The 13,706-nt window shown below is 38.7% G+C and overlaps 1 protein-coding gene across 5 annotated transcripts in view; it reads right to left on the bottom strand.

The window, feature by feature from the left end:
- Window positions 1–7,573, bottom strand: part of STX17 (syntaxin 17) — a 96,703-nt gene extending 89,130 nt beyond the window's left edge. For 3 of the 5 annotated variants that reach the window (XM_036856625.1, XM_036856624.1, XM_036856629.1), the window contains exon 1: window positions 7,521–7,573. The gene's annotated coding sequence lies outside the window, so the exon portion shown is untranslated. The other 2 variants (XM_036856626.1, XM_036856627.1) reach the window with 2 other exon arrangements.
- Window positions 7,574–13,706: the final 6,133 nt, after the last annotated feature.

Genomic DNA, 13,706 nt, shown 5'->3' with positions numbered 1-13,706 from the left:
TGCCAAAAGATTGGTCCACAGCCCCAACAAAATGGGAAAATTTACAGCTAAGGGACTAGAGATAATAAAGTAACCTAAAAATAAAATTAAAATAGGTACATTTTAAGATAAAGATATAAAGAAAGAAACGGAATCTTAAAAAAATTAGATAATATTATGAAACAGTAACAAGCCAATCTGAAAATAAACCAAGTAAAAATTCTACAAATAAAAACCTCCAAAGATGCATTAAACAGTAAATTTTGTTTACTGAAAAGACAATTATTGATTGGAAGCTATCAGTATGAACACAGAGGAATAAGGACACATAAAAAGAAGATAAGCAACATTAAGGATAAAATGACAAGCTCAATAACAAGTAGGAGTCCCATAAGGAAAGAATAAATAAAGTGGCAAAAAGTCACTATTCAAAGAGAATATGCTGAGAATTAAGATGTAAAACCTCAAACTGAAAATGCACATAAACATTAAGTAGCATAAATAAAAAACAAATTTACCTAAACACATGGAAGGGAAATTTCAGAACATTAAGGACAAAGAAAAAATATCTTAAAAAGCAAACCAGAGATAAAAGACAGATAAACTAAAACAACAAAAGCAGTAAACTTTTCATCAAAGCAACATATCAAAAGATAGGAATATCTTCAAAGTGCTGAGTTGGTATATACCCAGGTTAATTATTATCCAGAAGTGAAGGTAAAATAATCATTTTCAGACATACAAAGACTGAGTTTATTACCAAGCCCTTCATTAAAAGAACTACTAAAAGGCATGCTTTAACAAAAAAGAAAATAAACCCAAAGGAAAGGAATGGCAAGGAGCAAAAAAATATAATAAAGTATACTGTTACTGGGTGAATAAAGGAAGCAGTGAATAAAAGAATAAAAGATTTATTTTGAATAACCTGATCAAATATAATAAAAATGTCTCCATGTAAATTATTATTTTTCTATAATGTATTTTTTATAGCAGCACGGTATCACATTGTACAGATGTTCGATAATTTAATCATCTAATGTTGGCCACTCAGGATGTTTCCAATTTTCCACTATTATAAACTAAACCACAGTGTAATTACTCTTCTTTCACACAAATCCATACTACCATCTATGATTATTTCTTTAAATACCTGGAAATAGAATTAATAGATACACACATTTTTTAAGGCTTCTGATACTAAATGTCCCAAAAAAGGCTGTGCCTATTTACATTCCCACTAGCAACATATCAAAATGTCCATTTATCTGGATTAAAGACTTAAATGTGAGACCCGAAGCCATAAAACTCCTAGAAGAAAACATAGGCAGTATACTCTTTGACACTGGTCTTAGCAATATGTTTTTGGATGTCTCCTCAGGCAAGGGCAACAAAAGCAAACAAAGAAATAGGACTACATCAAAATAAAAAGCTTTCTCAGTGAAGGAACCCATCAACAAAACAAAAACGTAACCTACTAAATGAGAAAAGATATTTGGAAATGATATATCTGATAAGGCATTAATATCCAAAATATACAAAGAATTCACACAACTCAATATCAAAAAAATAAACAATCCAATCAAAAACTGGGTAGAGGATCTGAACAGACAATTTTCCAGGAAAGACATACAGATGGGAAACAGACACATGAAAAGATGATCAACATCTCTAATCATCAGGAAAATGCAAATCAAAACCACAATGAGCTATCACCTCACACCTGTCAGAATGGCTATCATCAAAAAGACAAGAAATTTCAAGTGTTGGTTGTTGGCAAGGATGTGGAGAAAAGGGAACCCACATGCATGTGGTGGGAATGTAAACTGGTGCAACCACTATGGAAAACAGTATGGAGGTTCCTCAAAAAATTAAAAACAGAACTATCATATGATCCACCAATTCTAGGTATTTATCTGAAGAAAATGAAAACACTAACTGAAAAGATATATACACCCCTATGTTCATAGAGCATTATTCACATTAGCAAGATATGGAAGCAACCATTAAGTGCTCAAAGATAGATGAATGGCTAAAGAAGATGTGATACATATACATACACACACACACACACACACACACACACACACACACACAATGGACTATTACTCAGCCATAAAAAAGAATGAAATCTTGCCATTTGCAACATGGATGGACCTAGAGGGTATTATGCTAAGTGAAATAAGCCAAAGAAAGACAAATGCCGTATGATTTCATGTACACGTGGAATTTAAAAAACAAAACAGAACAGAAACAGATACAGAGAATAATCTGGTGGTCACCAGAACGGAGGCAGCCTGGTGAGTGAAATGCGTGAAGGGGAGTAAGGAGTGCAAATTTCCAGTTATAAAATAAACAAGTCACAGGGATGTAAGGTACAGCATAGGGAATATAGTCGATAATATTGTAATGACTTTGTAGGATGATAGATGGTTACTAGACATCATGGTGATAAATTCATAATGTATAAAAATGTCAAATCATTATGTTGTATACTGGAAATAAATACAGTATTGTATGTCAACTATACTTCAATTTAAAAAACTTTAAAATGTCCATTTATCCGTACTCCAACCAATACCTGATATTATCATTCTTCTTAAGACATTCAACTGGTGACAAAAATGGTATCTCATTATTGTCTTATTTTGCATTCTTTAAATTACTAATGAGATTGATTTATTCTCTATTTGCATTTCTTCTTTCATCAATTGCCTGCTCGTGCTACAGGGACTGTCTTTCTCTTATTATATTAACATATAATAGTCTCATAAATTATCAACATTTCCCTAACACTAATGTTCCCAGTTTATCACATTGCCTCTTGTGTTTTCTTCCACTATGCAGATTATATAAGAAGCTATCTTTATATCTATTACTATTCCTATCAAAATGTTTTTTAACATACCTGGTATTCAACAGATGCTAATGGAACTAAAACACTTCTTCACATGTCTCTTCTACACTATGTCTAATCCTATCACTCTAGTCAAACAGCACAATATGCATAGCACATTACAAGTGTCTTATTTGGCCTGCGTTTAGACTCTTTCCCCTCTCCAATTTTTCCCCATAGTTTACCACCAATGAATATATATCTAAAACACCAGAGGCAACATGCTCCTCCTCTGAATAAAGACTTCTAAGAGTTCCCTATTATCTGAACAAGAAAATAAAATGTTCGTAAGTAATCCACCCAATCTACTGAAATATCATCACCCAATCTCTACTTTTGGCTTTGCAAGGTGCTCCCTCTGTCTAGATGCTCTTTTATATCCCATCTGCCTCTCAACTTTGTGTATCATTTGAGATACAACTCAAATGATTCTGCCTTCTCTTCCACTAATCAGTTTACGGTGTACTTGACAAACCCCAATTATTGACTATTTGGCTTGTTTTCACTGCTCCCCTATGCTATGATGATAGCTCTCTTTTTTGAATTCAAAAAGTAATATTTCCAGGTCAGAGTGCATGACTCTGCCCCTCAGCTTTTTGTGCTCAAGGAATAACCTGCTGCCTCACAAGGGCCATCTCTCGGGGAAGACATTCTGGCCCAAGACCCGCCCAAGAGACTTTTCCAACTCTTGGTCTCCTTCTAGAGAGTATTTTTTTTTCTCTCCACCATTTCCATTTCTATAAAGTTACAATAAAATACCCATATAAAACTAAGAAGGGAACATAGCATTCAAATAGTTGCATAAAGTATGATGTTACTGAAACAAAGTCATCCAACAGTGCCTCTGATCATAAAATAGCTCAAATAATGTTTATAAGCTATTAAGGGAAGGTCTTAATTCAATATAGAAATTGTGGTTTAAAAGTGTGATTTAATAATGAGTTGAAAATGTATTTCAGCATTTCTTGATTTTTAAGTCAGAAAACTGGGAAATATTTCTGATATAATTCAAACATAGGATTAAAAAATACATTTACATTAACATCACAGGTATTTAAAATATGCCTATGAAAAAACAAGAGAAAACACACAAAAATGCCTAATTTCTCAAACTTCTGTAAAGTTGTTGTATTACTTTTAACTTTATTTTTCAAGTGTAATGGAATATTTGGGGTGACAGAATTGTTTGTATCATGACAATGGTGGTGGATAAACAATTATATGCATTTATCAAAATTCACAGAACTGTACACCACAAAAGGTGAATTTTTGTATATTAAAAAACAAAAACAACGAGATGTGGGGGAACCCAAAATGAAATACAAACTATAAAAAATAAAATTAACTGTATTACAAATGAACAACATAACCACAATGAAAGAAGTAGGGGAAGAAAATAACTAATCTAGGTAACTTTGGAAAACAGATGCTGGATACTCGATACTAGTGTCTAGATATAGGATCCTAGATACTAAACTGGATACTACAAGGCTAAAGACAAAAAGAATTACACACAACTATACTGTATTCTAGTTAGTAAATTTGTTTCTCATAGGACTATGGGTTAGAAATCCTGTAATTACTTTATGTGTATACTAGGACTGAACAAATAAGGAAATATTTTGTAGAACACAAAAGCCAGATTTCTCACTGTTGAAGAAAGAAGTTACAAGTAAAAGGCAAGACTAGAATGAACCCTGTGGTACTGTATTAGAAACAGAAGTATCAGAATAAACTTTAGAAAAAAGAAATATATATATACAGACATATATCTAAAATACATGTGTGTATATATATATACAGATAAACACAAAAATAAATATAAATCTTGGTAGATGCATGAATATACACATATGTGTGCCTGTATCTCCATGAAATATATGGATTTGCAGTTGACCCTTGAACAATATGGATTTGAACTGCGAGGGTCCACTTACAGTGGATTGTTTTCAATAAATACGATTTTTTCAATAAATACTACATGATCCACAGTTAGTTGAATCCGTGGATATGGAACCGCAGATACAAAGGGCCAACTATGGGACCTAAGTGGCTTCGGATTTTGCTATCCACTGCAGGTCCTAGAACCATTCTCTGTGGATACCAAGGGACGACTGTATATACAGCTAGAAATATATACATACACACACACACACACACACACACACACACACACACACACACACACGCTTCTAAGATGTCTTCTGCCAGGCACTGGAAGTGATGATAACCCAGTAGCAATGAGCACACCTAGCGCCCAGATCCTTGGTGTTTAAATACTACTCTCCAAACAAAGAAAGCAGGGGTCTTTGGGGAAATGGTGGATTCCAGTGCAGGGAAAACACAAGAGAAGCTTGGAGCATCTTAGGGTGCCAAAAAGCAAGGAAGTTCTCAAAAAAGGATGAGAGCCTATAAAAAGGGCACAGGAAGCAAGTTGAAAAAACTTGAAATGGACGAAGCTGGAACAATTTGAGACATAAAACAAATAACGAAAGTGTAGGAAAATAACCAATAGAAAAATAAATGAGTCCATACAGATACAAAAAATTAACAATAAATAAATAAATGGAATGAAGATGCAGCTCTTCCTTACAGAAAAACTCCAATTAATAAATTACGAAGGGGCTTCCCTGGTGGCGCAGTGGTTGAGAATCTGCCTGCCAATGCAGGGGACACGGGTTCGAGCCCTGGTCTGGGAAGATTCCACATGCCGCGGAGCAACTAGGCCCGTGAGCCACAACTACTGAGCCTGCGCGTCTGGAGCCTGTGCTCCGCAACAAGAGAGGCCGCGACAGTGAGAGGCCCGCGCACCGCGATGAAGAGTGGCCCCCACTCGCCGCAACTAGAGAAAGCCCTCGCACAGAAACGAAGACCCAACACAGCCAAAAAAAATATAAATAAATAAATAAATAAATAAATAAATAAATAAGGAATGAGGGAAACAGAAAACCACCATTAGAACATTACAGTAATAATTACTGAAGGCAAGATCATCAATGGATGCTAAAATCAACAAATTAAAGTTTGAGGAGAAACAGGATATTTGCATTGTTTAAAAGTAGTTCTCCCCCAAGATACTGATTAATTACAAAGGGAAAAAGTTACTTTACATTAGAGAATCCCAGCAGATACCACCTTAACCAAGTGATCAAGAGCAATATCAAATGCAGTGTGTCATATCATGTACCCCTCATATGATGAACTACTGAGAAGGGCATATACACTTCTGTGGTATCAACAAAAGTACACAACCTTAATCTTATCTTGAGAAAACATCAGACAAAACCCAACTGAAGGACACTCTACAAAATAACTAACCAGGACTCTTCAAAAGTGTAACGGTCATGAAAGACAGGAAAAGACTTAGACGTTGTCACAGATTGGAGAAGACTAAGGAGCCATGCCAACTAAATGCAATGTGGGATCTTAGATTGGATCGTGGAACAGAAAAAGGACTTTAGTATAAAAAATGATGAAATCTGAAGAAAGTTGGTGATTTAGTTAACAGCGTTGTACTGAAGTTAATTTCTTACTTTTGATAATTGTATTATAGTTATGTAAGATGTTAACATTAAAGGAAATTGTAGAGAACTCTGTATTACTTTTGTAACTTTTCTGTAATTGTAAAATATTTCAAAATAAAAAGTCTCTTAAAACAATGTGTAAACTCATGTTTCCCGTAAGACAGGTCAAATATTTTGAGGTCAAAGAACTGCAATCATATTCACTGCACTAACACTTGGGGTGGGCGGGGGCGGGGGCCAGGTGCTTTACAAACTACCTTTAGTGCTTACAACTATTACCAGCTGAGTACCACACTACTCACGTTTCCAATAAGGAAAAAGTACTGGGAGGTTAACCAAATTACTTAAAGTTATTTGTAAGTGAAAAGCCCCATTTCTTAGGAAAAGTCCAATATCACTGGCAACGCCCCTTTCCAAAAAAGTTATAAACACCTTCCCACATTTCCCCACGCCTGGGGCACCGAATTCCCTCAGGCACGTCGCCCCGTGTTTCTCATTGGGGGAAGGGGTACTGAATTTGGAAAGAAAAGTCAAGGCCCTCGGACCTACCTACCGTACTGTCTGCTCTCTGAGCCTCCGATTCCGAATTGTAAAAAGGGGAGACAGACGTGGGGCCTTCTGCGAACCACCCTCCCCGGTATGGCTGACAGGAGGCTCCCCCCTCGCGCCCCAGGACCTCCCCTCAACACCCTCGAGCCTCGAGTCATTCCTCGCAGCGTCACCCACCGCGCACCTGGGCCACATAAACCAAACGCCGCCTCCTCCCACCCCCGCCCCCGAATGGGTGCGCGGGCCCCTCTCCGGACCGAGACGCCGGCGACCCTGATGACCTAGGACCCACAGTGCGTCACACGCAGGGCAGACGAAGTAAACTTTTCCACCCCGAGACCCCGGGAGGCCGTCAAGCTCGCCCGGTCGGCCGCCTCCCTATACCCGCTTCGAAAGCACCTCCAAAACCGAAACCACCACTTCTTCAAGCCGAGAGGAGCTCCCACAGCTTTCGCACTTCCAACCTGATGCCCTGCTTCCTGCGGGGCGCCCCGCCCGCGCGCTGGGCTGGCACCGGGCCCACGACGCGGACCAGGGCCTTACGCCCCCAGGGGGCCTATCGCTATCCCCCTTACCTCCCGCCGGGGCGTTCGAGGCCGGTGGGTACGCACGGCGCAGGCGCAGGCGCGGGCGCGACGGGACAGGGCGTCGCGATAGGCGGGCTGGGCTGCGCCACGCCCCCTCCCGCCCAGTCCCGGCCTCGAGGGGTGTGGCTGGCGCCCCTGTGTGTACAGACACGGTTGCCGCTCTGGACAGTCTTACTAAGTGGTCTTGATTTATGTTGTGGGGTTGTAACAAGGGAGCCAAGAGGAAGGAGACGCACAGATGCTCTTTAAGTCTGTCTGTTCGTTGTGTTTTAAGTGTGAGACAATTCACATCTGTATAGCCCTCTACATTTTGCAACTTTTTTCTGTCCATTTTCCTCTGTTCTTCTAGGAATTTTATTGGTGGGCTGGCCGGGTGTTCTTACCTCTTTACACTGGTAGAAACTGAAGCTCACAGAGGTTGTGCCTTCTCCATCTACACCCCCGTCTGAGGTAGACGGCACAAGCCTTAACTGTAACAGGCACAGAAACTGAAACTCAGACAAGTTGTGCTTTTTCCCAAAAACGGGTTGAACCAGTGTCAACCCAGTGCCAGTGTCCTTTTCCCAGTTTTATAGATAATGACGCTAAGGCTCAACAAAGAGTTCTAGTGACTCACTAGCAGTTCAGCCATGTAGTGACACAGTTGGAACTTCAACTGGGTTTCCTAATTCCCTTTTCAAGTTCTTCCAGTTATACCAGCTGATACCAATGAACAAGCAGTTGGTTGGCTTTGAAGCCCTGTCCAGGTCACAAGTCCTCCTCCCTGGATGGCCTGACTTCCAGATCCAGCCTTTTTAATATGCGTTTGTGAATATTCAGATGACTTGCTCAGAACGTATCCACTGATGATACTATCCTTAGCAGTCATAAGGATGTTCAAGCCATAGCTAAGGAAACTCAGCTCTTAGGGTCTTCCAGTGGAGTGGGAGTAGGGGTAGAAATTGTGGACCAATGAATATTAGGGGTCTGTAAGAATTGCCTTGAAAGGTAATTTCTAGAATAAAGCATAAAATCTGCTAAGCATTTTGGATTTTCTTTGTGGGTATAATGAATGCTGATTTCTTTTACTCTAGGAAGGAGGTGTTTATAAGATTTTAATTCTAAGGAGAAAAATTAAAGTATTAGCCAATACCATGGGAAAATTTTTTTTATGCAAGACAAGAGCTTTTGAAGTAAAGGTCATTCAAGTTAAGCTCTGAAAAATCTACCTCAAGTACACTAGGGAGATGTGACACTCAAGGATTCTAAACTTGAACCTAGACTTCTAGGTTATTATATGTATGTTTGCTATAAGTTAGGTGTGTCAAGGTAGCTAAATATAACTTTTAAATCTAACAGTTTGTTAGCTTGATTTATAATCTTTAAATATTTAGATATATGGTGTGTGGACCTCTTTTTGTAGTCTTGCCTGGGCACTGAAGTTGTTAGGAGCAGGCCTGCTGCTACTAGCCAACATTTTCCTGAGGTCCTAACTGAACCAGGAAGGCCAAACAAAACAAACAGTAATAAATAAATAAATGGAGAAAAAGAAAAATATTCTTTTTAGGTATTATGATTGCTTACTTGGAAAACCCAAGGAATGAATTGAAACACGTTCAGTAAAATGGCTAGAGCAATAGCTTTCCTAAACAGCGATCACCTATTAAAAATTGTAATGGGAGAAAAGATCACTTTCAAAGAGCAGAATCTAATTTGTGTTTGTAAGGAATTATGGGAGCTATTTGAAGAATTAAGAATAATAGCTAAATGGAGTAGGGGTGAAGGGAGGGATTTCCAAGAGGCACGAGGAAACTCTGGGGATAATGGATATGTTCATTATCTTGCTTGTGGTACTGGTTGCATGGGTGTATATATATGTTAAAACTTACCAAATTATACACTTTAAATACACTTTAAATATGGATATTGTTTATGGTATGTCAGTTATACCTGAATAAGGCTGTTTCTTGAGGAAAGGTGTATATTATCATTTGCTTAGAAAGTAGCACATTCTTGGAACAGGCTAAGGAAACAATATATATTCACTCTATGAATTAAGACATAATTTTTCCAGTATTATAGAGCAAGTATATGGAGAACCTGAGAATCAAATTCAGATTTGGCACAATAATATAGACCTCCTAGGTTATCTTCCTAGTCCATTCCTCTTCTGGGAACTGCTTCTCCCTACCAGATCTGCAGGCTATCAGTTATGAGCCTCTGGCAGCCATTTTATACAGGCATGAACCCATGCTCCTGACCATAGTGAATTGATCCAGGAGCAGACCCCTGACCCAAGCTGGAACAATAAGATACCTGTTCCAGGAATCTGAGATTGGGACTAGGATTCTAGCTTTAATATGGCTTGTTTCTTGAATGGAGGAGATGCTCACAGCAGAGCTCCTGGTGGCTGTATTTTTGACTCCATAGACTGGTGAATCAGAGGAAGCCTTGCTGCTGGTGATCCCACTTAAAATTGTGGAGAGATGATTGTATGTATATCCTAGGCCATGTTGTTAAAAAATATGGGGGGTTTTTTTGTTTGTTTTTTTTTACTGTATGTCATGTTCAAAAAATATTTAAAGCCACTACCTTCACTAAGTTCTTTCTCTAGCATATGAACTATTGAAATATCTACTGCAGTTCTGAATGCATTCTATCTTTGTGCATTCTAACATTCCAACAATCTTGTGAACTGAGATGAAGAAAGGTTAAAAATAAAGTGATAATAGTGGTTACCTTTAATGTGGGATTAACTGGGAGAGAGCATAAGTAGCTTTCTGGGGTGCTGGAAAGTTTCTGTGTATTGAACCGTTGTGATTACATATGTGAAAATTCATCAAGCTGTACACCTAAGATTTGTGTATATACTTTGTGTGAGTTACACCACAATAAAAGAGGAAAATAAAGAGCTAGTAATTCTTGATTTAAAACAAATAAAACCTCTTAGTAGACAAGGAATATATACTTCCTTAATAGCATTTCTCTCTACTACCTGTCTCTGAAATAGTGGTGAAATAGCAGCAGTAATCCCTACCCTTGTTAGAGACCTTCAACCTTTAGAATATAAAATGAAAAGCCATGAAGGAGACAGAAAAAGAGGTAGGTGAGAATGATTAGATGCACAAAAAAGAAACAGAGTTTGCAGCACATTCAAATTCCTGGTTCCAGCTCATTCCTGAGGCTTAGCTTAACCCCAAAGTGGCTTAGCTTTAACCACTTAGGTCTGGTTAAACCCCAAAGCCTCCTAATCCCCCACCCTACCCCAGCTCTCACCCTGCATTTTCTTTAATTGCTTAAACTAGCTCAAGTGAACTTCTACTTTCAATCAAGAGAGTTCTGTTATCAACACAAAATTCCATTTGTTTCTATTATCTTATGATATCATTTTAAACTTACACATAGTGTTCCCTGGCTTTAGTACTTCAACCTTTCCACTTTCTGCTTTAGTGGCTCCTGCCACCACACACACACACACCATTACCAAACAATCTGTTCATACATATTAAGATTATAGAGACCTTACATCAAACCAAAAGCAGTGAACTCTGCAGGCAAACAGTAACACTAAAATTCTCTGCTTATCAACCATTCACTACTTAGGAATTTGATAACCGTTTAATATGTAGAATAGCTTAAATGCCCAGACATCTCTCTAAAGACTCCTTCCCCACCTTTTTGTTCTTTTAATTATCTTAATAATTCTCAGAACTTAGTGCTCCCAAAAATTATTGCACAAGGTAGTATTTATAAAACCATGCTTAAAAGACCTTATGGGCAATTTAAGCAATTTTCAAGAGTAGTTTTAACATGGTAATTTTCGCTTTATCAATGACTTTAATTCATACCCACACCCCTTACCATCCAACTCACCTTCAAAAGATGCAACTTTATACTATGCTTGCAACTAAAACACAGTAAACTTACTTAGCATTAGAATCTTACTAAATATTGTTCAAACTTTGGCAATTTACAAGGCACCTTGAATTTTGTAGTACCTTAGTTATTGTCATGAATATCAATTAATATCACATGATAAATATACAAATGTGCAAGTTGATAGATATTCCACATGCACCCAACCTTGCTTTCTGACTTTAGCTCCCATTATTCCTCTTCACTCATCCTCTGCTCTAACCAAATCGAACTCAGTATTCTTAATCCCAATCCTTTTCCCAATCCTACCTGTGCCTTACACCTGGAATATTCTCCATCGATTGCCCCTCCCTCTCTGCACATTCAAATCCTACTCATCTTCCCATGTTCACTCCAAATGTGACCTCTCGTAATTTTTCTAGAATTTCTAGATTTAAGGCCTCCCTCCTCTAAACACCCACCTTAATAATCCGATCTTTTTTTGACGCATCACTGTCTGCATTTTATTATAGAAATTTGGTGTGTGTTTTGTTGCCACCTCCAGTGTTTTTCACCCTTTTCCCTGTCATGACACAAATAGAAAATGATATTTATAAAGCAAAACTGAGAGAGAAAGCTGCTCTCAGACTCTGCCACTGGCTCAGTTGCACTGGGAGCTGGGAAAGTTAATGCTTCCACACACCTATGACACAGTCAAGCACAGGGGTTGAGAAGCTGTCTTGTACCATCCCACGTAAGAATATAAGCTTCCTGAGGACCGGCTCCATGTTTGCTTATCTCAGTATCCACCTATAGATTCTAGTTCAATACCTTGTACCTGTAATAAATGAATAATTGGATAAATGACAAAGCACTATTTAAATTTGTTTTTACAGAGTTCTGAGGGCTTCCAGTTTCAGCTCTGACTTGTAAAGAACTTGAAGGTCATCACCCCCATCCGTACAACAAGAAAAAAGATGAACAAACTTAAAGTAAATTACCTTTCTTTGACTCATAAAAGAACTGAGGTTCAGGGCAAACTGCCCCTCTCCCCGAAATCTGGAGAGACAGGCAAATACAGAGAATCGCAACTAACATTAGCTTATCTGAAACAGAAGTCCCTGGAGTCTTAGGCTGGTGGAAACATTTACATGATAACTTTGACAAATCCTTGGAGGTGGAGTGTTGACTAGTGTGAGAGTGAGAAACTCTTGGGGCCTGCAGTCTTAGGCGGGGAACTGCATACATTCATGAGCTTTACCTCCAGGAAGCTCACCAGGTTCTCATGGTGAAGAGCCAAGAAAAAAAACTCATGTTTCTGGCAGAGGAGGAGAAAATAAACTATGTTGAAATATATGGAGCCTTCTCTATAACAAAGGCCTACATAGCCAGAGACGAATGATGGTGGGGGGAGTGGAGGTGCTGAGAGAAGGTTGCATTACCCAACTCCAGCCCCTTCTAGACTTCCTGTCTCTCCTAAGGCAGGGAAGTGGCTGAGAAACACTTGTGAAGGTCAAAGCCCAAAGACACAAGACCACTGAAAGACTGAAAATTAATCATAGGTAAATCATAATTATCGAATGCTTCTGCTCCCCCTACACCTTAGCACCATATCTACAGGTCTTCAGAATAATCACAGCGGATTAGAACTGAAAGAACTGCAAGGTGCAGTCTCTATATAAGGAGTTTTTAGGAGAATCCAGACAACAAGGATGCTAGAGGAAATTGAAGCCTCTTATACCTACTGCAAACATTAAACACAGCCCAGCTCCTAGCCAGATTAATGTAAAACCTCACACCAAAAGCCTGTTCACCTCAGTTCCCACTACCTGATACAACATGTTTGGCTTTCACCAAAAAATTACAAGGCCTATTAACAGACAAGAAAAGGCACTGTCTAAAGAAACAAAGCAAGGATCAGAATCAGACTCAGATATGACATAGATTTTTGTAATTATTAGGGAATTTAAAATAACTGTGATTGGGCTTCCCTGGAGGCACAGTGGTTGATAATCTGCCTGCCAATGCAGGGGACACGGGTTCAAGCCCTAGCTGGGAAGATCCCACATGCCGCGGAGCAACTGGGCCCGTGAGCCACAACTACTGAGCCTGCGCGTCTGGAGCCTGTGCTCCGCAACAAGAGAGGCCGCGATAATGAGAGGCCCGCGCACTGCGATGAAGAGTGGCCCCCACTCGCCGCAACTAGAGAAAGCCCTCGCACAGAAACGAAGACCCAACACAGCAAAAATAAATAAATAAATAAATTTATAAAGTTCCTACCAAAATTCTTAAAAATAAAATAAAATAACTGTGATTAATATGGTAAGGAGTCTAATGGAA

The sequence above is a fragment of the Balaenoptera musculus genome, chromosome 6 (assembly GCF_009873245.2).
Source record: "Balaenoptera musculus isolate JJ_BM4_2016_0621 chromosome 6, mBalMus1.pri.v3, whole genome shotgun sequence".
NCBI classification, from domain to species: domain Eukaryota; kingdom Metazoa; phylum Chordata; class Mammalia; order Artiodactyla; family Balaenopteridae; genus Balaenoptera; species Balaenoptera musculus.
Note: the sequence above shows the minus strand (reverse complement) of the source record. Positions and strands in the feature narration are given on the sequence as shown.